Source organism: Berghia stephanieae, chromosome 6 (genome assembly GCF_034508935.2).
Source record: "Berghia stephanieae isolate SIO BIC M18660-M18661 chromosome 6, UCSD_Bste_1.3, whole genome shotgun sequence".
Taxonomy (NCBI): Eukaryota; Metazoa; Mollusca; class Gastropoda; order Nudibranchia; family Aeolidiidae; genus Berghia; species Berghia stephanieae.
This window is the reverse complement of record NC_088365.1, coordinates 35162602-35188488: the sequence shown is the minus strand read 5'-3', so window position 1 is coordinate 35188488 and position 25887 is coordinate 35162602. Positions and strand designations below refer to the sequence as shown.

General features: G+C 36.0%; 1 protein-coding gene across 3 annotated transcripts in view; it reads left to right on the top strand.

Moving 5' to 3' along the window:
• LOC144974942 (uncharacterized) overlaps positions 1 to 25887 on the top strand; it is a 135784-nt gene that overhangs the window by 1161 nt on the left and 108736 nt on the right. Inside the window, exon 1 of one of the 3 annotated variants that reach the window (XM_078918478.1) lies at positions 15512 to 15754. The exons of the other annotated variants lie outside the window; for them this stretch is intronic. The gene's annotated coding sequence lies outside the window, so the exon portion shown is untranslated. Of the gene's footprint in view, positions 1 to 15511; positions 15755 to 25887 lie in introns of those variants that run through there. 3 annotated transcript variants of the gene reach the window in all.

The following is a 25887-nucleotide window of genomic DNA, read 5'->3' as shown; positions in this document are numbered from 1 at the left end:
TCTAATGAAAGATTTGAAAATTAGAATTGTATTTTTTACAGATAGATAAACAGATAACTTGATTTCCTTTTATAATTTAAAGTCAGTTTGAAAGTTCGTTGAGTCAAACAGATATCATAAAATATGTACCGATGACACTAAGACTCTCAAAATCAACTAATTTTGACACTGTAAAAAGTTGTCAGTTTGTGTCATCTATTTATGACATTAAGTATTATTATTTCTTCCGTGGTGTTGTTAATTTTGCGGTGATCAGTGTTGTTATGTAGTAGTATGTTCTAATTGGATTCAGTAGTCTGATGTCACGCCGCTCGGCAACGGTGGCCATCTTGGTTCTAAACACAGAAAATCATTACTTTTTATTCTTCATGCTGGCTAGAACTTTTCATATATGCCTTGTGATCAGAATGTGTAAAAGTCGAAAACATGATCAAATTTATAGGGTTTTTTTCCTCTGGATACGCTTTTATTGTTGTTCCGATAGTTTAGAGCCAGTGTTACTAAGTTACCATGCGTCATTAGGAAGGAAGTGACGTTACGACTGTTGACGAGTATTGCGTATATGTTTGTGTGTGTGTGTGTGTGTGTTTGTGTGTGTGTTGTGTGTGGTGTATACATGTGTGTGTGTGTGTGTGTGTTGGCATTTTTCAGCAAATCGTGGCATTCATAGTGATATTATTCACTTGATCACATGAAGGTATTCGGATTTACACAAATTTTAAACAAGTTTCACCGATTAACAACGTCTACTAATATTACTGCTGATATTATGGTCGTTTTTATGCCACCGATGTGATAATTATTGCCCTGGCAAATATTTAGTTCAACGTTGTCGGCAAACTGTCAATTGTATCTGTCTAGCTTCTAGCCCGAACAAACTTGATATTATGCGCGTCTGCTTCAGATTTTCATTTGACCTCACATAAGTTAGGTATAGGGGAGATATTCCGAAAGCTCCTACATCCCCAGTATTCTTTCAATTTGTATTTTCACCATTAATCTTTTGTCAGGCGTTCATTTATTCAATTTGTCACCATATAGATTTGTGAGGATTTTTTTTTTTCTATTAGGGTTAGTCATAAGTCTTAGTAAAGGTGCTAGAACCTATAGCATTCTTTATTGGGAGCACGAAAGCAAAGTTTTCAATGGAAATGAAACTCGTTCAGAAGTGTGGGAAAAAAGTCTTGACCCACATCTACTTTTGCCTTTCAAAACCCTTGGAAGTGTGTATGTAATCGGTCTTTCGGAGGACTATTAATTAATAGGTTACATATTGAATCATAAGGTGATATAACTATTTTAGTAGCAGGAGTTTACAGATAACGAAACGTTAAAGAGCGAGGATGGATGATTTTTATTGACGACCAGCATTTATTTAGACTTGAAAATAAGATGCCGCCATTCTGTAACCTGAAGATCATTTACACATGGTATGTTTTCAATGCCCCAGAATAGTGGTTTTACACTTCCAATGAGATAAGAACCAATTTTTTTATATCACATACTGAAAGCTCCTACATCCTCAGTATTCTTTCAATTTGTATTTTCACTGTAGATCTTTTTTCAGGCGTTTATTTATTCAATTTGTCATCATATAGAAGCATTTTTAAAACTCTAGAACAAACCTTGATAGATTTGTGAAATTTTAAAATTTCCTAATTTGATCATTGTTTTGATTCTCGGCCGCCATTTTAATTTGTCTAGTATTGAAAGGTAATGCAAAGCAGTCCGAGGGTTTTTTTTTCTATTAGGGTTAGTCATAATGCTAGGGTGTTTATTTTCCTATTACTAATAGGAAAATGGGTGCAAGAGTGCCTGTTACTGCCAGTCGATTGGATTACCTCGCCGGTTTTTGCGATTTGGATTTGATTCTTTTTTTTTTTGGTTAATTTTTTAGTTTATTTTTGTATATTTTAAAATTGTGCAACTTGTGACAAGAAACTGAACAAATTACTGCATTACAACCTTTAGATTAAACATACAACAATTGTGGACTACTATTATGAAGACTAGATGCTGAGAACAAGACTTCAAATGACGAGGCAAGTCCGTGAATCTTGCAGGCTTTTTCAGATTATATGTCTGGTCATAAGTTGACTTGCAGGCTTTTTGAGGTCCAGTTGCTTGCACCCATGTATTAGGGTTAGTTAAAGGTACTCTAGGTTTTATTTTTCTTGGGGTTAGTTGAGGGAATATTATTTAAGTTGTTTCCCTTTGAAGGAGCTTTAGGAAGGCCTCCCAAGTCAAGCGTTGTAAAGACTTGTGACTTATTGATATTGATATCTACTGACTGATAAACTAAAATCATGCCGAATAAAGCATGGCAGCGACAAGCACATCGATTAAAGTGTGCATCTAATCGTAATCAAGATAATCAAGAAAATATTCAGGCAATATCGAATGAAAATAGTTCTTTCCCCGCGAAATTGCAGGCTTTGTACTAGTATATTTAAAATGCAGATAATAAATTGAACATTATTTTTGGTCTTTCACATCATTCTTTAAAGACGTTTGATCATGGTCAGTTCTTTTTTCCAAGCTGTGTACCTTATCTGTTGTGCGGCTATGTGGTCTAGTGGTATGACACTCGCTTTTGGATCGGAAGGTCCTGGGTTCGAGCCTCGCACTCGGCGCATAGTTGAGTCCTTGGAAAAGGCTCTTTACTCACATGCTCTCACCGTACTCAGGTGTAAAATGAGTACCTGGCCGTTAACAGCGTTGTCTTTGTCCAAAAAATTGTAATATCGCTTAACAGGCGTCATGTCCTGTCCTACATGTTAAATGTTGTTGTTGACCAGGGACCCCTTGTAAAGCGCTTTGAGCACATTTAGTGGATATTGCGCTATATAAATCTAAAAAAAAGCTCAATCTGTTATCATATTAAAATTAGTTCTAAAAATATGTCCCGTACGCATTTTAGAGAGTCAATAAAATCCCAGTGAATTGTTTCGTTGTTATCAATAATTGAAAGTCAACCCCTTTAAACACCTTTCCTATCCTAAAACGGTGACAGGGGTTGCATCATGAGTCTCTGGAAGATTAGAAGGTGTGAATCCTTTTACAATTCATAGTTTGCTAAACTAAATAGTTAAAAATAGGTATCCAGTTGTATAAGCACACCAAGGAACAGTGTAGGAACTGGGGAAAAGGTGAATATTTTTAATGCAACAAGGCGGTATTAATTTAGTTCAGACTATTGAGTACCTGCATAGAATAGATTATAGAATCAATGTTATGACTGAGACAAAATTAATCCAAACCCTTTGATTTTCAGTTGAATTGTTTTTGACTGCATACAAATAATTTGTTTATTTCAAATTTCACAAAAGATTGTAGACTCCTTCTCAATTTGATATTCAAAGTGCTATGCTATCTTTGCTACATACAGGAGGATTGTCCATTTTTGGCCTTTCGTCTCAAAATGGAATTATGTCTGAGTAATATTGAGATTGAAAAATTGAATTTATAGTAAAAGATATGAAATATGGGTTGAGTCTGAGTACTTTATTGTGTATCTGAATCTGAATGTTACCCATAGGCGACTCAATTTTGAGTATTTGTGTTTGAGGGTGGAGAGAGATGTTGAATGTGACAGCCATTGTTGGTGTTTAGGCTAAAGAATTTTGATAATCTTCGTTTGAATGTTTCTAAATCTGTTGTGTCAACACATGATTGGGAAGAGCATTCCAGTCTTTGATAATCCTCGGGTATTTCTTTTTTACAAAACCCGCCGAAACCCATAGTCCCAGGTACACTTCCCTGAGTCGCTGGTTCACTTCCCACTGCTAACCACTTCTCATAACTTTGGCGGATTTCGTAAAAAAGAAACACCCTCCTCCTCCGATAGTCCCAGGTTCACTCCCCACTGGTGTGTACTTCCCTGAGTCGCTGTTTCACTCCCCACTGCTGCCTACTTCCCATAACTTTGTTGGGTTTCGGCGGGTTTCGTAAAAAAGAAATACCCATTTTAACTTTTGGTTCCAAGTAGTTCGCATTAAGTATTTTATTATCAAAGCCATCATAAATAGATGGGTGCTCTGTGGTATTTAACTTGGGCGACTTTATTTTGTGTCTTGTGATGACTGAATCAGAAAACTGAACTGAGCAAAGCGGCTCTCCCATCGAATTTTTCACAGTTTATGGTCAGAACAACATCTTAGAAATAATTATAATTTTTTGGTCAAAATTGCCCAAATAATCACTAATATTATTATAAAATTGTGCGAATGAAATTCAACGCAGTCAGCTGGTATAAGAAGAAAAGAATGAAATATAATACAAAAGTGATAATATTATTTCAAATTGGTATAGCCCGCATTCTTTTGTTTATGCTCACCTTGTTTGATTGGACAATGCACTTCTCCCGTAAAATTACATTAGCAGGCCTGCCTGCTTTAAAGTCTAAAAATCCATACTTTTTGGGAGATTAAGATTGGAGTCGCTATAATCAACTTTAAAAATCAACAATTTATCTCCACAAAGATTAAATAACACTTCAAAATTCTTAAAATTATGTAGTCTGGCATCAACTTTCATTTTCAATAAGTTTTACTGACTTAGAGATGCCCATGAAGTTCTGAAATTAGAGCCAAAATTTCGTAATTCTACGAAATTTTCGTCTTAGTAGGCAGGTCTGCATTAGGTTTGTCGAATGTCCGATTGTAGTTAGAACCTATAGCATTCTTTATTGGGAGCACGAAAGCAAAGTTTTCAATGGAAATGAAACTCGTTCAGAAGTGTGGGAAAAAAGTCTTGACTAGTGCCGCGCTGAAGACCGGTCTAGACCGCGGTCCGACGGTCTTTTAGCTGTGAACCGAAGACCGGTCCCATAGGGGAAGATCGGCGGCGGTCCTCACTTCTTATCACCTTTCAACTAGTGCGGGGCGGTCCTTGCAAGGACCACGGTCCTACGGTCTCGCGCCATAGCCTACTACTTCCCCAGCGCAGGGTTGCCAGATTATTTTTCAACAAAATGCCAGGGGAAGACTCAAAAAATGCCAAAACACTCAAAAAGATGCCAAAGTCTGTTGACTCCCACCCCCACTAAGAAAACTACTCACTTTTGATAGACAATTTACTATCATATCCTGGTGGCTTGCGTGTTTTCTTTTCTTTTTCTTTTATTTTTATTTTTTTTTTTGTTTTTGTTTTTTTTGAATTATACTAAATTTCCTGTTGGGGTAATTATTTACCTACTGACTACTAAGTGGAGTGCTAAACCACTACACCACGGTTGGATTTTAAGAATGAAAAAGAAATGTGAAGATGTTTGTTTTTACGCGTTTAGAAATAATTAAGAAAAGGTGTCATTTGAAGTATAATATACAAGAAATGAAAATGCCAAATGCCAAATGATTTTTCTAATGCCAAACGGTTTTCAAAAATGCCAGATTTTTGGAATCTGGCATTTAAAATGCCAAACTGGCAACCCTGCCCCAGCGATTCGTTGCTTCGGTTGCCTATCTTCCACCAATCACCACCCATCCCACTTAATTAATCGCACCCACCCCCCTTTGCCATACACTAAACGACACAGACGACCATACAGGCAGACAACCACCAACCTCCACTCCGCAACCGCCCTTTCGTGTGTGAGATGGGGGGAACAGGAGGCGCACGCCTTGGACGATTCCATTATACGGGGTAAATTTCAAAATTTACTACACCATAATGATCGCAATGACAATGATCTATGGTGAAGGCATGACCCCTCTTCTCTAATGGGTTATTGTTTGAAATGTATGTGACTACTAAAGATGTGTGTGTTTGTGTGTGTGTGTGTGTGTGTGTGTGTGTGTGTCGAACCTAGCAAGTAGCAAATCCGATTTTTTGTTTTCTTTTGTCCATCTCTTGTCACCACTCCTTTCTATCGCAGTGTTGTCATTTAAAATAATACAATAATATTAAAATTTCGTTGGTGTTTTTACTAATCAAATAATATGAGTTTCATTAGTTTCTTCCTTCCAAAAAACCCAGTTATAACGTCTGAATTTTAAAAAAGTCCAATAGAATATTTGGGGACCCCGATAGCTCAGTTGATAGAGCACTCTCTTTATACGCAAAGGGCCAGAGATCGATCCCGGGTGCAGTCGATTTTTTTTCTGAATCCCTGTCTACTCAGCAATGAATGGGTAGCTGAGTTTGTTAGATCTGGCGAAAAGTCACCATCGACCCCTCTTATTACCTCATCCACCCCCTCTTATTATAACTTCACGTCTCTCTCTTACTCTTCAATGCTCGCTGCCCTCTAATGTGTGTGTGGGGGGGGGGGGGGGTAGGAGTTGCGTGTGTGTATCAACGCCACGAACAACTCGATCAACGCCTTGGGCGATGCCATTATCTCCGTTAATGGGGATAAATTTCAAATTTTATTAAATTATCGAAGTAACAATGAAGTACGGTGAGCAAATAAAGAAGGCATCACCCCTATTCTCTAATTAGGTTACAATTTGAAATGAGTGTGACTACTCCGTGTGTTTTACTCCTGTAGACCACGGTTTTCATCGTGTAGCGGTCTTTAACGGTTCAAGAATGAACGATCCCATGGTCTCAAAGGTCAAACCGGTTCGAATTTCCAACAGTCTCTCAGGAATGTTCAATGTCGAAAAGGACCGGTCCTTGCGGTCTTCATTTCCCAAGGACCGTAGGACCGTGGTCCTTAAGCTTGCCAAGGACCGCCCCGCACTAGTCTTGACCCACATCTACTTTTGCCTTTCAAAACCCTTGGAAGTGTGTATGTAATCGGTCTTTCGGAGGACTATTAATTAATAGGTTACATATTGAATCATAAGGTGATATAACTATTTTAGTAGCAGGAGTTTACAGATAACGAAACGTTAAAGAGCGAGGATGGATGATTTTTATTGACGACCAGCATTTATTTAGACTTGAAAATAAGATGCCGCCATTCTGTAACCTGAAGATCATTTACACATGGTATGTTTTCAATGCCCCAGAATAGTGGTTTTACACTTCCAATGAGATAAGAACCACTTTTTTTATATCACACCTTCCTTCGTTCAGAAATTGTTGACATAATATAAGCCTCGAGCTCAAGCAAGATGTAATGAAGTAGCTTCATTCTGATATGTCTTGAGTTGTTATGGACAGTGTGCATGATATACGATAATGGACCTGTTACGCACGCTTGAATCAGGGTTGATTTGAATAATAAAAGAATTAGCTGTCAAGAATGCCATATAATGCTAGCCATTCCCTGTTCATTATGAATATATTCATACATCCTATAGGATCATTAATTAAAACAAAAATATTATCAAATTAAAAAAGAAATATTGAAAAATAATAATTAAAAAAAAAGAATACATTATATATATATATATATATATATATATATATATATATATATATATATATATATATATATATATATATATATATATATATATATATATATATATATATATATATAATCACATGTCCCATAATATTGACCCCATTGGAAAAATTAAGGCCCCGAATCGAATTTTTAATAATTTTTTTAACGAAGAAGACTAAGCTAGTCCAAGCCTTTTGCCCCATTTCGTATTTGTCCATCTTGTCCGGTGTTGCTATATATTTATATATCTATTTTATATCTCTTCCTCGCTCTCTTTATCTATGTCTCTCTCTCTCTCTCTCTCTCTCTCTCTCTCTCTCTCTCTCTCTTCTCTTCTCTTCTCTTCTCTTCTCTCACGTTGATGTGTTGAAGAGATTCATTATTACTCCCTGTCTAACTCTCCCTGCTTAGATAATACTGTTCAGTTTCTTACCACACGCATTCTGACAAACAGACCCACACGCACACCCATGCTATATATTTCTATCCATATAAGGATCTCAAAATAATGGCACTCTGTCCCTAGAACAAAATATTTTTTTTAAAGTTTTCAAAACACCAAATATTTGTATAATTATTTTTTTTTGAATAATTTCAACTCTTTGTTTGGGAGGGGGCGACAACAACAACAAAAACAACTACAACAATAACATAATATAAACATACCTCAAAGTTAGTGCAAGACGCTTAATCGTTCCGATTGGCATTCTTAAGTTTTACAGTCCTTATTTTAATTTTATCCTCAAACAATTCATAATTCATGAAGACAAAACCAAAAAAAAAAAAAAAAAGAAAAAAAAAAGAAGAAAAGAATCCCGATTCATTTGAAGGTACCTTGCTGGTTGAACAATTCGCTTTCGTCGTCAATTATTATATCCCTGGTCAAATGGTGGAACTCTTTATATTGTGGATGTATACGATTGATGGATGCACTCATGCACTCATAACTTTCTTTCTATTTTGTCAGTTTCATTGTCAAATCAAGTGACTTATTATGGATTGATATTTGCTCGCTCCCGGTGAAGCTCCCCCCCCCCCCTCCCCAACCCCAAAAATATATTAATAAAATAAAAACACGCACAAAAAATCACAATACAACAAACAAACTAAACACAAATTTAAAAAAAAACGACAAAAAATCGCAGTGTGGCCTCAGCGTAAGGCAGAATGGTTGAAAATATCAGGCCCACTTAGATCTCGAACATACATACTCCTCGTTTGACATTTACTCTTTGTCTTAAAGAAAGTAATAGTCACGTAAACCAGCAACAAGCTGCCTGGTGATGATGATGGCGATCAGCCTAACCTTCTCTGTCAGTAATTGTTGGTCAATCGATCTCCGATATGCTTATTATTGAATTTGCTTTTTTATCTCCATTTTCTCGATCTTTCCCCCCCCCCCCCCTCTCTCTCTATTTTTAAAACATAGGTTACATTTCATAAGTCCATATAGAGCAAGATGTTACATCTTTAACATTCAGAATTATCTTCTTCTTCTAGGTTCCATGCCTGGTCCAGGCTTCGGATACTGCATGAATTATCTCTCTCCATTCCTCCCTGTCTCTTGCTTTTTCAAACAGCTCTTGGATTGTTAGGTTGGTGAAGCCCTTCAGTTGGTCAATGAGTGTTTTTCTTTGTCTCCCCCGGGCGCGTTTACCAGGTATTTTTCCACAACTTGCCAGGTATTCATTCTTATCTTTCCTTACTATGTGTCCGAAAAAGGATAGTTGTCGATCCACTATTAAGGGCATTAGTTTCCTTTGTTGGTATGTTTGTTTTAGCACTTCTTCGTTCGTTTTGTGTGCGGTATACGATATTCTCTGCATCCTTCTCAAGCACCACATTTCAAAAGCTTCAATGTTCTTTTGTGTTTCTGCATTTGTAGTCCAGCTTTCGCATCCGTAGAACAAGATTGGCCACACGTAGCACTTCAAGACTCGGAATCTAATCCCGAACGACATCTGTTTGTTTTTCAAAATGTTTCCCAGGTCCATGAAGGCCTGTTTGGCTTGAGTTATTCTTGCTCGTATGTCTCGGTTACATCTTCCATCTGTTGTCACTATTGAACCTAGGTATTTAAAACTTTCTACGTTGGTAAGCTGCTCGCCGTGAATCGTTATATTGCAGGTGTTGTTGTTTTTGGGGTTTTTCTGTATTACCATGCATTCTGTTTTGGTGATATTCACTTCCATTCCCTTGGCTTCACTATCTACTACCACTTTGTCAACAATCTTTTGAAGTTGGATTTCTGATGTTGCAATGAGTACCGTATCGTCTGCGTATCTTATATTATTTATGTTGTGACCTCCTACTTTTATTCCCTCCATATTATTTATGCCCCTCATGATTGTTTCTTGGTATAGATTAAACAGATCTGGTGAGGCAACACACCCTTGACGGACTCCTTTCTTAATAGGAATGGAATTTCCTGTAGAGTTTCCGATTTTGATAGATGCCTGCTGGGTGTAGTATAATGTTTGCATGAGTCTGAGGTCTTTCTCATCAGCGCCAATGGAGTGCAGTTGTTTTAGTATTTCTTCGTGGCGTACTCTATCAAAAGCTTTTTTGTAGTCGACAAAACAGAGGTATAGTGGGGTCTGAACCTGTATAGCTCTTTCACTTAAAACACGGAGGAGGTATATTGCGTTCCTTGTCCCTCTGTCAGGTTGGAATCCATATTGTTCTTCTGCGATTTCGGGTTAATCTTATTCCTTAGCCTGTTGATAATTATACGCAACAGTATTTTGTTGATGTGACTTATTAAACTTATAGTTCTAAAATTTTCGCATCTGACTGCACCTGCTTTCTTTGGTATTGCTATGAAAATAGAGTTACAGAGATCTTCTGGAATTTTCCCAGTATTGTATATATTGTTGAATAATATGTGAAGTTCATCAATTGCTAGATCTCCTAGGCTTTTTAATACCTCTACAGATATTTCATCAGGGCCTGTTGCTTTACCATCCTTCATTCGTTCCATGGCATGTTCAATTTCACTTTTGGTGATGTTTGGCATACAAACAAAAATGAGAGAAGAATTTGAAAATGCACTCATGATACAAAGCCAAAGTGAACCTGATAACGAAAAATGTGAAAAACAATTTGATATATTCCAAAAGTGTGTCAAAGCAACTACAGAAAAGCATTTACCAATAGCTCAAACAAACAGCAAAAAGGAATGGATGACAAATGAAATTCTAAACCTATTTGAAGAAAGACGAAAATGCAACAGAGGGTCTGCAGAATACCAAACATTGAACAACCACATTAAATCCAAATGCATCGAGGCACACGAGAACTATCTAGACTGGAAATGCTGCGAAATCGAAAGAGAATACAAACCCAACCCCCAACAAGCTCACCAAAGAATAAAAGAACTATCAGGGAAAAGGAAAAGCAAAGCAGCAGGAAGTTGTATCCAAAACAAACAAGGGAACTGCTATTTGAAGAACAACATATAGAAAGCCGATGGGTAGAATACATAGGCGAACTGTACAATGATCCAAATAGAAATGAACCACCACTGAAATTCAAAGAACCATTAAGCGGACCAAACATCACCATTCATCAGAATTATATCAAGATATTATATCAACATATAATATTACATCGACACTTCCTATGGGATATATCATGTGTATACACATGCACAATTACACAAACACAAACACACACACACGATTCGCGAACGCAATATAATATAATATAATGAACTTATATAGCGCCTAGTTCCAATTTAGAATTGCTCACTGGCGCTTTACATGAACACAACATAATGTATGACATACAATAAATATAGAACTGACATGTTAAAAAAACACATAAATTCGATGATGACATAATATATTATAATAAAATACATACTAAGAGTCCAAATTATATGCCCTACAGAAAAGCTCAGTTTTTAACCGTTTTCTAAAGATAAGTGGATTTTCACTATTTTTAGTTTCAATACTGATGGATTTCCACAGTCGGGGGGCATATGGTCAAAAGATTTCTCATGAAAAACTAACGATTTTGGGGGTTCCCTTAGGATATTTAAATTAGCAGATCTTAAATTTCGACCTGGTTCATAAAGGTGGATAAGTTCCTGAAGGTAAACAGGAGCAGAATTGTTTAAGCAATTGAAAACATGGGTGAGTATTTTAAATTCAATTCTAAACTTTACAGGTAGCCAGTGTAGGTCCTCCAAAATCTGGGTGATATACTCGCGCTTTTTAGATAACGTTACCAGTCGAGCTGTTCTGTATCTTTTGGAGTCGATTAATGACATTATTATCACAACCATAGAGCATGCTATTGCAATAATCCAGGCGGCTAAGAATCAGAGAGACAACAAGAAGTTTAGTAGTATTAATATCAAGAAGCCTTCTAATTGCACCAATAGATCTAAGGTAAAGATTGCAGGATCTGGTTACATTAGTGACATGGGCAGACATGTTTAATTTGGTATCAAATAAAACTCCTAAGTTTCTCACAGGTTCTTTAGTGATGGGAATTACACAATCAGAAAGATTCAGGTTAAGCGTGGAAAGGTCGACGAGGCCCCGTCTTGTAATTTGCAACACCTCTGTTTTGTTTTCATTTAACCTGAGTTTATTGCAACACATCCATTCACTAATCTCAGAGATACAATTTTTTATATCCGTTATAACATTGAGATGATTGTCGATATTAATGTTAAAGATGTAACATCTTGCTTTATATGGACTTATGAAATGTAACCTATGTTTTATAAATAGAGAGAGGGGAAAAAAAGATCGAGAAAATGGAGGTAAAACAGCAAATTCAATAATAAGCATATCGGAGATCGATTGACCATTAATATTTACATACATATATGTATATATATATATATATATATATATATATATATATATATATATATATATATATATATATGTATATATTATTATTATTATTATTATTATTATTATTATTATTATTATTATTATTATTATTATTATTATTATTATTATTATTATTATTTACCACGATGTTGGAGTCAGTCTAAATCGATGTTTCAGGCCTTATGGCCATCGTCAGGACTGTGTGTTACATGGGTTTGGTTTGTTGTGTGTTGTTGTTGTTGCTTGTTACATGTCGAGCACTATTCGTACCATATTTGTATCCAACACGATTCAATATATCGTCGTTACTAATGGTAGCTTATCCGACATTGGTTTGTCGTGGGAAGTTTGGAACGTTGAGATAACTTCTCGACATGACAAGGGTTATTTTAAACATATACTATTGCAGCGAGGTGAATGATTCCAGGACATGAAAATTGACTAATCTATCAATTATAAATAGTTTCGGAGCTCTTCGAATTTCAAAAATAAAAAATCACGCTTATGCTGTGTATGCAATTATAATATATATATATATATATATATATATATATATATATATATATATATAATATATATATATATATATATAATATAAATTGTATCACTCACTTATATGTGGCCAAGACATATGTTACTGTGGCTTTCGTCACAGAAACATATGTCTTGGCCACATATAAGTGAGTGATACAATTTATATTTTATATTATCTTTAACCATCATTATCGATCACTTTCGGACCTACGAGTACCCACCAACACTCATAAATATATATATATATATATATATATATATATATATATATATATATATATATATATATATATATATATATATATATGTATATATATATAATGATACTGATTAACACATGAAGTACTAATCAGATTTGTATTTAATGGTATGTTGTTGCAAGGTAATGAATCCAATATATATTATATTATAATATGGTATATGCATTGTATTTGCATTCACGGTGTGATTGAACGCCACAAATCAGCGTACTTGATCGTGTGAACAGTCTGGTTAATTGCATTTTTACAAAGAAGTATAAAATGGAGATCGGTAAGGGTAACCAGTACATGGGATCATTTTAGCGCGGTTGCAGTTTTATTCGAGTCGGGACCTGAATTTAAGGAAGCAATTCAAAATTTGATCTATAGTTATCTAGGTAATTCGCGTCATTGCAATACAGATGTTGATAGGGATTGAATGGAACTGAACACACAGAAGAGAGTAATGAAAGGAAGGGTTGTGCTACACTGCGGTTAAAGATCTGAAAAGGTGTGTATGAAACAGTAGCAGACAAAGCAAGAATGAAAAATACAAGAAAAAATAACTTCCAAAAAATCTGACATCTGAGGTTTGATCTCCAGTCGAGAAAGACTGATTTTTGGGATGTTTTTTAAACAAAAGTATTTTTCTTGCTTTGTCTGGCACTGTTTCATACACACTTTTTCAGATCTTTATCTTACACCAGTGCCTGCACCCTAATTTCTCTACTTAGTGTTGGACTACGTTTTTAACTTAGATTCGGTACGTACTATCCGTTTGATCTTTCTCACCATTGTTACAATGCTGTGCGTATTTAAAGAAATCCGTTGATAAATACAATAATATAATATATTTTACATAATATATATTTTATATTTATTTATTTTCGTATGCGGTCCGCTTTCAATTCGGCCTTTTGTGCAGCTGAAGCACAAAGATGATAATTTTCAAGGAGTATCTGCTTATGATTGCCTAGGTTTCAAGTCATAACAATTTTTTTAAAAGTTGGTCACAAGGGATCTCTTAATAAGGTTATATTATAAGAGAGATACACGTATAGGCATTTCTTCTTTTTATATATCGCCGAGTACATCGGTATACTATGGTCATATGATCATTTAAATATATTTTCATGGACGTTAAAAAAAAAGATCTGGGTTTTTTTTTTATTTTCCTGGACATATTATGCAAATGAACATTTTAAAATTTACTTATTTACTGCCAAAGATCTTTTTTTTTTTCATTGTTATGTGATATTGTCATACCTGCCAACCCTTTCGCTTTTGATGATAAAATCATTCCTATTTTCGCTCATCCTTTTCCACTGCTCCGCCATTGTCTCTAAAATTCCGATTTCCAATAATGATGATCATGGTAAGATAAATAGGAAACTTGAATGCACTCCTTTTCCCCTTCCCCATTCCTTTACCTAATCCTCGTACATGTGATGTGTAGTTTTGCCAGTTGTGTCCGAATGCTGTCTTTATGCGTTTGATGGCAAAGATGGTGGTGATTTTGATTAAGAATTATCCATTGTTAAAAGATTCCTATTTTTGTCTCAAATTCCTGTATTCTGACGTTCTGATTCCACTTTTGGAATATGAAGGGTTGGCAGGGTCGTACTAAGGTATGTATATGCCATCGTCACAAAATTGAGAGGGAGATCGGACCAATTCCTACCTAGTGCATACATGTGGTCTTAACAATCAGTGCCTGAAGTACATGTCATGTGAAACCCCGTCGGTCCTTGTAGCGTACTCATCTTTTTCTGAGAAGGGTCTCAATGACAAGGTCAGATTAGAAGACCAAGGTACCTCGGAACAGGGATTCCGTTTCCACCTAGCTTGCAAAGAAGCTAACTGGATTCTGCACCAGTAAGAGGAGACAAGGCACTCAATGCAATCTAGAATTGTCTTGTGCCTACTGCATAGAAGTCGATGATAGTAACCATAGGAATCTGCTTCTGCGATGGTCACATTTCGCCACCCAATCAGGACCCAAATAGTGGAGGTGGTGACAGCGATATAATATACTATTTGTATAACGCAATAATTTGTAAGACTTGTCGAAACAACACAGTGGTGATCGAGTGTCGTCCGCTGAAAAAAATGCCAAATTAGAAAAGAAAAAAAAAGAACCCCCCCCCAAAAAAAAAACACCCCACAAAAAACCCAGAAATTCAAAACACATTTAAAAAAAAAAAAGAAAGAAGATAAACATTTACACCCCCCCCCCCCCCACACGCACACTTATTCTTTCATATTTATGAAGTTCTGCCTGAACTTCAGGACCATTTGATTGAACGGTTCATGTGATTTTATTCCTCTTCGGTCTATTGTCTCTATATCGTTACACACATCAACCGAATGACACGGCGACGCGTCTCTTCTTAGATACAGTTCGGTGATAGCGATAAGCACACGTTTTGAACACGCAACAAAAATAATACACATAATAGATACCTTTGTAGATAGATAAAATGTACACACACACACACGATACGACACGCAGCGGGCCTTTTCAATATTTATGCATTATGCATGTGTGTACAGTTTGACCCCAGGACTCATTACATCATCATCAAAGATTGTACGACTGTTTGTCCAACACTGATCTAACCCAATGACTGACTGCTGACCAGTTGATACAAATAATGTCATGTCAGGTCTTTGTATCCAGCTCATGGTGTGAAAATGTGACTTATATTTTAATGTTTGCAAGGTCCTTTGATTTCATTGTCACCGTCAGTGTGCAAGTTGTTCTCTTAATCGATTTATACTAAGCGATTTTGGTAAGTGTTGTTAATTGTTTTTATCTGCCTGTTGGGCTATCGTCACCACAAACAATCACCACCACTACCCCCACCACCGTCATCAGCATCATCGTCATCCTTCTCGTCATCGTCATACTCATAGGTTAAGGTTAGTGAAAAGTATTAGCAATATATCACATCTATTCAATTTCCTGTCAAACAGCTTGTCTTAGGCTATTGTGGACAAACGACGTAGAGCATGGCTAGTGACATGATGGGTGACAATGATCACAAACTCGATTCCCAGCTTCATGAAATTGATCAAGCCCCTTTACATCTAGAAACAATCGACGTATGGTAGTTGGCAATGATGGAAATTGCGTGTGTCTATGTGAACATATTAAAAAAAAAAACAATTAAAAAAAAAAGAAGGCCGCTCATAAAGCACACGTGGCTTGAACGGTATGAAATGAAGATTTTATTTTAGTGGCCTGTAGGGGAATGAATTAATAAGCACTGTGAATCGCTACGAATATAGTGAAACTGCTAATTAATTGATTAATAAATTGTAATATATGTTGATATGGTCATATTACATGAAGAAGACTTTTTGAAATTTGAAGTAACAATAAACAATCTTTATTAAATAATCATAGACAAACGAGTATGTTTGAGTTCATTTGAAGAAGTGGTGATTAAACGGAGGTGGATCAGTATGCATCAATCTGCTCAGGTGAATAATGTACAATTGAAAGTGTGAAAAAATAGGAATATGAATGCATTACATCGTTATTTATTTATTTGTTTATTTAGTTATATATTTATTTATTTATATATTTATTCATATTGGCTTCTTTATTCTGATGTGGTTCTATAAAAATCAATGAACTTCTATTTTGAGAATGATGAGATCATTTTGTTCAATACTTGTCCATAACAAAATTCAATACATACGTCCGTTACGTCACAGCCTTACCGTTACAGTAATGTGAGTGGTGAAAAGAAGTAATTAGTGTTATATCGCATATTTTATATCTTTATTATGTGTGTTTTTAAACTCGGCGCTCGTGTGAGCAGCATTGCCAGATATTTTTTTGGTCATGACGCAAAATAAGCAAAACAAAAACAAAAACAAAAAATTAAACAGACAACGACATCAACAAAAAGAAGAAAAACAAATACAAACACACCCACACACACACACACACACACACACACACACACACACACACACAAAGTTGAAAATTATGTTTTATGTAAATGATCATAATCCTGAAAACATGTATTTTTAAGAGGCATTTTCATCATTTTTATCGTTTATTTGAAAACATCACGTTTTATGAGACATAATTTCTGGGTGGGGTTCCTGACCTCCCATAGTGGGCAAGGAGGTTACTTACTGTGCCTTCTATTCTCCTAGATCTGTTTTCCAACTTGCTTTCTCTCTTGTCTGGGAGTGAGATTACTTAGATTGTTTTGTCCTTTCCTTAGTCGGAGTCCTTGATTGAGAGGAAAATAGTCAAATGTATATAGTTAAAGTTTTGGGAGATGATATTAATTTTCCTTGTAAATTATCACTATGTTATGTACGGATATATGTGTTGTTTTGAATATATAATGCATTTGAGTGTGTTCCTCTTAGTGGGATTCTGTGCTGGTGTCTGGATGAGACTTTTAGGTGATCTCAAACTAAGTGCATTGATGTTATGCCCTTGGAATTTACATATATTATCTATTCGAACCATTCCCCTTTTTCTTACTTTTTCTTGTGTGCTTTCAAATGTAATTTTTTTTTTCTCCTTTTTACTGGCGCTGATTTGACCTAAATGTGCTGAAAGTGCCGTAAAAACCTTAAAAAGAAAAACAAACATACGAGAGATTTACAAGTCTGATAACCAATCGCAATCATAGGCTCGATTAAATATTGTGGTAATGGACAATATTTTATTTATTTAATTAGTTAGAGAATATGTATTTCCATTGCAACAATGAGCCCATAACAAATTGGGTTACTGTAATAATATTGTAGACCTGTAAATATCATCTACTTCAATCTGTTTCTCCTTTTACCTAAGCCTGTCGTCTAACTTTTCCAGGCTCTTAAATGGCCCATGTGCGTTGCTGTGCCGTTAAAGTTAAACCTCTATAAAATAAATGAAAACAAAACTTCCTGTAAATTAGTAAACATCGGTCACATTTAATCAAATTTCTCTTCCTCAAAGGCAGGCACTCATTTCCACATGATTCGATTGAAGCGCCTAACCTAAGGGCATAAAACAGATTTTCGCCATACGTACGCGCGCTCTTGACTTAAAGGACGAGATATAGTCCCAATTTCTTTTTTTCTCTTTATTTATTTGTTTATTCGTGTATTTATTTGTTAAATTACAATTTTATTGTAACCACATTATTTTTGTTCAATCTCATGAATGTTGAGGAAAACACTCATCGATTATCGGGTACCTTTATGCAAAGACAATAATAATAATAATAATAATAATAATAATAATAATAATAATAATAATAATAATAATAATAATAATAACGACTATGATAATAATAATAATAATAAATAATAATAATAATAAATAATATATAATAACGATTATGATAATAATAATAATAATAATAATAATAATAATAATAATAATAATAATAATAATAATAATAAAAATAATATTAATAATAATGATAATAATAACGATTATGATGATAATAATAATAACAATAATAATAATAACAATAATAATAATAACAATAATAATAATAATAATAATAATAATAATAATAATATTGATGATGATGGTGATGATGATAACGACGACGACGATGATGATGATGATGAAAACAAAATAATTATAGAAATATAAACAATACAATTAAAGCAATTAGGGAAAAGTGTTAATTTGTTCATGGCTCATTTAGATAGATGTCAAATGAAATTTTAAAAATAAAATAATAGTAAGCAGAAGTCAAGTTTCTAGGGTGACTGTCTGATGCAGTTTAAAAATCAATTATGAAAAGGCTATACTATTATTTTTGGGATCACTTTGAACTAAGTCTAAGATTGGTCTGATTCAGACATTTACAATGCCAAGCTGGGAACCACGGACGTGAGTTGCGTGTGTTGGAATATATATGTTTATGGTGCGTGTTTATAACCCCTCAGTGTAGAATATATTGGGAACTAGGGGTTGAAATGGAATCATTATTTCCCTCTTTAACCAGTTAATACTTCGGAAAACCACGTATTTAATATTTTGTCCAGAAAACTCGTCCTTCAATTATCGACCGATGTTAATAACCTTCATCTTGACAAAAACACGCAAACCCTAATGTCCTTAATTTTATTGATATTGATATTTTTTCTTTTTTTCTCGCTCGACTCTCCTCCATTGCGCAGCCCCCCCCCCCCCCACCCACACACACACACACACACTTTTCCCGCAATATATTTTATACCCGGAAACCTTTTTGATGCAATGCGGTTTAGTTGTCCATATTGTTCACTTTTGATAAGGTAGGGGGGTGATAATTTGATATCTTCACCGTGTGTAAACCCCCCCCCCCCCCCTTTCTACCCCAGTTATTATGAGGTGATTTATTGCAAAGTAGCAGAGATAAATAAATTAGAGAGAGAGAGAGAGAGAGAGAGAGAGAGAGAGAGAGAGAGAGAGAGAGAGAGAGAGAGAGAGAGAGAGAGGTCCGTGGATGTGTGGGCCTTATAATAAATGAATACATGAACATGTGCCTAATAATATAGGAGAATGGCAATCATCATTATCGTCATCGTCAAATACTATTGTCCTTGATAGTTGTTGCTCTGATGCGTCCTGTTGGTTTACACCGTTTTGCACTCAATTTGCTGTGTTCAGGGTTTCGATCGATGATAGATACATTTGTTTTTCAGCTTAGAGTTTTAATCGGATTTTGTAGACTTACATTATCAATTTGATTTTCATGTGAGGTACTCTTAACGAATAATAATAATAATAATAATAATAATAATAATAATAATAATAATAATAATAATAATAATAATAATAATAATGTACTAGTTATTAATGTCTTATATATAAATTGTATTGATGGTATGCTTATAGTAGAATACTCACCAGTTCTGCCCACCAGATAAATCTTATCGAAACTGAAAATGAAGTGCAACCTCTGAGTGAGAGAAATTAATGATAACCCCCAACTACAATACCAAAGAGCTGAGTGACGTTAACTTCATTAATTCTGCACAATTTCATGGTTCAAAGTTATGTGTTTAAAATGTCCCCTCAATTCAAGGGGATGAAAAATTAGTTTGAAGAACTCATAAGAATCTTGAAAAAGTTTTGTGACATCTCGCTAGGCATACACAAGTTCATTTGACTCCCTAGTTCATTCACTCACTCTCTCCCCAAGTCACACTCCTCTTCGTTTATTCACTAACATGCACAATGCCTTCTCTCTCTCTCTCTCTCTCTCTCTCTCTCTCTCTCTCTCTCTCTCTCTTTCTCTCTCTCTCTCTTCTCTTTCTCCTCTCTCTCTCTCTTCTCTCTTCTCTCTCTCTCTCTCTCTCTCTCTCTCTCTCTCTCTCTCTCTCTCTCTCTCTCTCTCTCTCTCTCTCTCTTCTCCTCCCTCTTGCTTTTCTGTCGCTGCTTTCTCCGAGACACAAACGTATTATGTTTACGTTGATGTTTAAAGAGTATGAACATGATGACGACGAAATGGGGTAATGATGTTGGTGTAAGATGATGATAATGATGATGGAACTAGTTATCAGATTTTATATAAACTATGGAACATTTAATTGATAATACGGCTGTTGAGGAAAATGCTAAGTATTATGTTATGGAATAAGTTATCTTCTCTTATAAAAGCCATTGAACATTGAGACGCTCATAGCGCGGGGACCCAAACCCTGGACTTAACGGTCCTAATGCCATACCACTTGACCGTGTAAGAAAACATGTGAATATATTAATTTGAATGCACTTAGAGTAAAGGAATACAGTCATGGTCGATTAATCCGCACTTCAATCACAGATCCGCTTACTATTAAATTTGGTGGTATAGTCTAGATATCCCCCCCCCCTCTCTCTCTCTCTCTCTCTCTCTCTCTCTCTCTCTCTCTCTCTCTCTCTCTCACTTTCCATCTCCATCTCTATCCCCATCTCCCTCTCTTTATCCCTCTCTCTCTCTATCTCTCTCTCTCTCACTCTCACCCCCCCCCCTCTCTCTCATACTCCATCTCTCTCTTTCCATCTCCATCCCTCTCCCCATCTCCCTCTCTCTATTTCTCTCTCTCTCTCTCTCTCTCTCTCTCTCTCTGTGTGTGTGTGTGTGTGTGTGTGTGTCTCCATTTCTCTTCTCATATCTCTCTGCCTCTCTCTCACTCTTTCTTTCTCATCTTTTTATTCACATTCTTACGGTCATCTTACTTCGGCCCATTTAATTGCCAACTCAGCTTATTTATCATCATTTTATTAATTGTTTTGGTCATCCGATTGATACAATAACATTTAATATGAGGAGTTGCTTGGTCTCAATGGTGATTCTTTAGATAGAACGAAGTTGACGTCACTCAGCTCTTTATTAGTTTTCACTAAATTGTGTTAATCAGACTGTAAATTATTAGATATAAACGTTTGCTTATAGTTTTGTGTGTCGACACGTTATATCTGACTGGCGGATGTTATGAGTTTATTAACTAAACTCATTATATCAATACGTATGGACGATACCCGGCGCTTTATTGAGGATTGAAACAGGACTCGGTATTCATTCCACCGCCATTTCTATTTCCGAAATAAAAATAAGAAATGATTTTTTTTATTTTTGCCACTAAAGTAAGAGTTGCATTATAATAATGCGCATCGTCTTATCGTAAAGTAGATGTTGATTTATTTTCAATAATTAACATATAGCTGTATTCCGCTAGGGACACCTCATTAGATTTGACCTTTCGTGCGTGCAAGTGTGAATAAATGCTGAGGTAGGTACACTTTAACAATTAGTGGGGAAGGGTATACGCTGTGAGGTAGCATGGTGGAAGGATGTTTAATGAGGGACGTGCATATTCAAATCTGAGACATAAAACAATGAAAAAGCCTGTGCCATTTCAGAAAGTGAATTTAAAACCTAAAACAAACAAAAAACAAAAAAAAAACCCTAAAAACCTGACAGAGGTGAGATTTGAACTCATGCTATGCGCTGTCGTCCATTGCCAAAGGTAACGGATGTTAGAGAGTTGAGATTCCGATGAGTACATCCCCCCCCTCTCTCTCTCTCTCTCTCTCTCTCTGTCTCTCTCTCTCTCTCCCTCTCTATCTCTCTCTCTCTCTCTCATCTCATCTCATTTATATCACCATCGCTCTCTCTCGTCTTATCTTTATCACATCTCTTTTCTCCCTCCCTCCCCCCCCTCTCTCTCTCTCTCTCTCTGTGTCTGTCTCTCTCTCTTTCTCTCTCTCTCATCTCCGCTCTCTATCTCTTCTGACACCCCCCCCCCCCTCACCCCACTATCTCTTTCTCTTCTTTCTCTACTCATATCCTTTTTTCCCATCAGCCCCTCCCCCTCTCTTCTCTTCTGTATTTCCCTCTCATCTAACCTCTCTCTCCCTCCCTCTCATTTCACTTATCTCCCTCCCTCTCTCTCTCTCTCTCTCTCTCTCTCTCTCTCTCTCTCTCTCTCTCTCTCTCATACTCTTTCTACTGATTGTTTGTCTGTTCATGAAATACGGTGATAACCAATTTGTTTCTCGAATTCAATTTGGATATTCAATACAGCTCTCTCTTATCTTGAGCAAAAACAATGTGGCAATCGAGACTAGCACTAGAGATGTGGATATCAACAGTATTTTCTCCAACTACTACTACTCCAGGAAGCTCTAGTTTAGGGAATTTCCTTGTGTAGATAGATTTTAACAGGCATGACAGCGTTTCGTTTAGACGATATGAATCTGATCAGAAAGTCTTTGAGAGGATTGATACACTCTCATCGATGTGTTTACGTAGTCATTACAGAAAAATGAAATTATCTTAAATTCGTTTGCTTAAAGACGTTCTGTATTTAGTCATGATTATGCGCCATATAAATAAATGTCCGATTTTTTTTTATTAAAGTCATGTTACGAACACTTGTTTACGTTTTATAAATGTTAATTGGCATCCCTTGAAGGATCTTGGCGGCCTCTTCTCGGCAATGACCTGTCATATTCATGTCAGTCTTTTGAATACCTGTTCCTTCCCTCTTAATCTATGAAGGATGGCTATTTTTATTATTATCATTGTCTCCTTCTTTGGCTACTGTTATAACTCTTACCTCTTATTGATGTGACTTAACGTTGGGATTTCTAACAGTCTTGATGATTGTGGTAGGTTTAAATAATGTGTGCTTTATATATATATATATATATATATATATATATATATATATATATATATATATATATATAATATATATATATATATATATATATATAAAGTATTTATTTATTTTTTAAATGTTATGTTATGGAAACCATGACGTTATTTCGACAAGTAATGTTATCCAATTTAGTTTACGGCAAACTTGACTTACTTGACTTATGCCTCTTGGCTCCTGGCGAAGCAAAGGGCCTCAACAGCACTCTTCCATCTTCTTCTGTCCTTGGCACATAACCTTGCATCGCTCCAAGTAAGATTGGAGACGCAAAATCTTGGTGAAGGCTTCTCCTCCGTTTGTTTTGGACGACCCAATTTGAGAGCCTGCATGGTTATGTTACTGGGCTCATACCGAAGGGTATGGCCAACTCATCGCCACTTTCTGCGCCTAACCTGAACATCCATTTACTCTTGGTTTGTTCTTGTGCAAAGGCCAGCGTTTGGCACTTTGTCAAACCATTTTAACTTGAGGATTTGTCGAAGGCAGCGATTGACAAAGTTTCTTTATTGGCTGACGTGGTCAAGGTTGTTCGCCAAGTCTCTGACCCATAGAGCAGGACTGCTTTAACGGCAAATTTGACATTGTTATTTGACGTTGAATTTTAGTGTATTTTGGAATCTGTTGCTCCCGCACATCTAGAACATCAGGTGTTAACCCGTCAGTTTTGGGGATGAAATCTCATCTAGTTGTAGATTGGTAAGTCTGAGTTACCACTGTCCTTCCACCTTCCAATGAAGCTCCGACAAGCAGCCAACCTGAGTCCACACATTTTCGACGCCAAGACTACATCAGTCTTAGTAGCCTGTCACCTACGCAACAGTTGTTCATAGGCTATTTGGAATGGCAATATATCTGCGCTACATCTACAAGGAGCCGATATTCATTAGAGACTCAGATGACAATTCCTTTTTTATCCATACATCCTAGCTCCGCACTCGCTGTGAGCTTTGTAGTTTAGGATGCATCAAGTATGACTTCAAAATTAATTGGGGTCGAACATACTGAAATGATCTGCTCTCTGGTTTTGAGTTTGTCTTTCATGATTCAGGTCTTTAAGTGCTCGATGGTTCTGGAGATGAACAAAAAAGTCGAGAAGGTTTATGATAAATGTTGTAAGCTTGTTGACTTTTGTTTGGGTGAAAAGAAACAGAACGACTTAATAAGGGGCATTGCTTTGAATACCGATTGAACACAACTGTAGTTGGCATCATTTCTATTTAACTGCTCTTCTCTACTTCCATTTCCCAACGTGTCTCACTCACTCTCTCTCATTATACATTCATGATTTCCGTGACGAAGACTCCGCCCCCCCCCCCCCCCCCCCCCATCCTCCCCCATACACTCACAAACACCAGGTCAATGAATAGCTTATTGTTTTTGAAGTAGAACTACTAGACCTAGAAATAATAACAATGGTCTGAGTTTGCAATACGTTACCAGGTACTTATACTAAAATACAAATCTACATCTAGATACTGTCTCTCGTCTTGAATACCATTTTGTAAACAAATTTCATTCGCCTGTTTGATATTCAGATTTCTTTTGGGTTAAATATGATTTTGTTAATAACTCTTTTGATATATTCCATATGTCTTCCCAATATTTTTAAAGAAACACTAACACTTTATAGAAAAAACAGACCCCCCCCCCCCAAAAAAAAAAAAAAACAAAAAAAACAACAACAACAAAAAAAAAAAACAACAAAAAACAAACAAACAAACAAAAAAACACAAACAAAAAAACAAAACAAAAACAAACATCAGAACTCATCGAACGAGATTTTGTGATCCACCGTGACAATCCGGTATCATATCAGTGAGTAAAAATTGACGTTGTGAAGTGTAAAGTTGAGACGTTATTTGAATGATCCGACTTATTCATAGCAAACTAGAGATGGCACTGGGCTTATTCCTTATTAGAGTGAGTGTTGTCTGTCAAACTATTAAAGCTTCAAATGTTCTCTCTCTGTTTTCACTAAAAACTCAGATTTTGGAGTCTTGTTCATCCCGTTATAATGATACCATATAGAGTCGATGGGCCTCATTTTGAGAATGGGTGAAATCAATAATTCGATGATATGACTGTATTATGTCAGGCTTGCTTTTCATATCAATAATTACAAAAACCTGTCGGGGGAGTCGACAGTTTAATAGTAATTAACATGCTCCAATGAGCATCTAAAACCGCAGTATTTGATAAGGTAATGTTGGTAAAAGGGGTGGGGTGGGGGGGGGGGGGGGGGGGAGAGAGAGATGAGTACTTACTGTAATGGTAAGCCGATTTCGTGTGACGAAACCTCAGAGGTTAATTTGATCGAATTTGCCCTCCCCCTCCCCATCTTTCTCTCTCTCTCTTTCTCTCTTTCTCTCTCTCTCTCTCTCTCTCTCTCTCTCTCTCTCTCTCTCTCTCTCTCTCTCTCTCTCTCTTTCTCTCACTCTCAATCTTTTTTTCTCTCTCCCTTTTTTTTTTTCTCTTTCTCTTGTTCATTGTCGACCTTTTTAGCAGCGAAAGCCTAACGAGACAGCCTTGCCGCAATTTTTATAAAACTCCCTTTTTTACTGGATGAAAATAATACCAGTTTGTTTGAATTGAAATTAAAGACAGGCATTAACATTACAAAACTTAAACCAAACAGTGACTATAGATAGTTCGAAGATGACGTCACTCAGGTCTTTGTTATTGTTTTTTGCCATCCGCGTTTATGAGTAATGCTCACTGAACTGTTTTAACCCGACTATAAACGTTCATGGATACACAC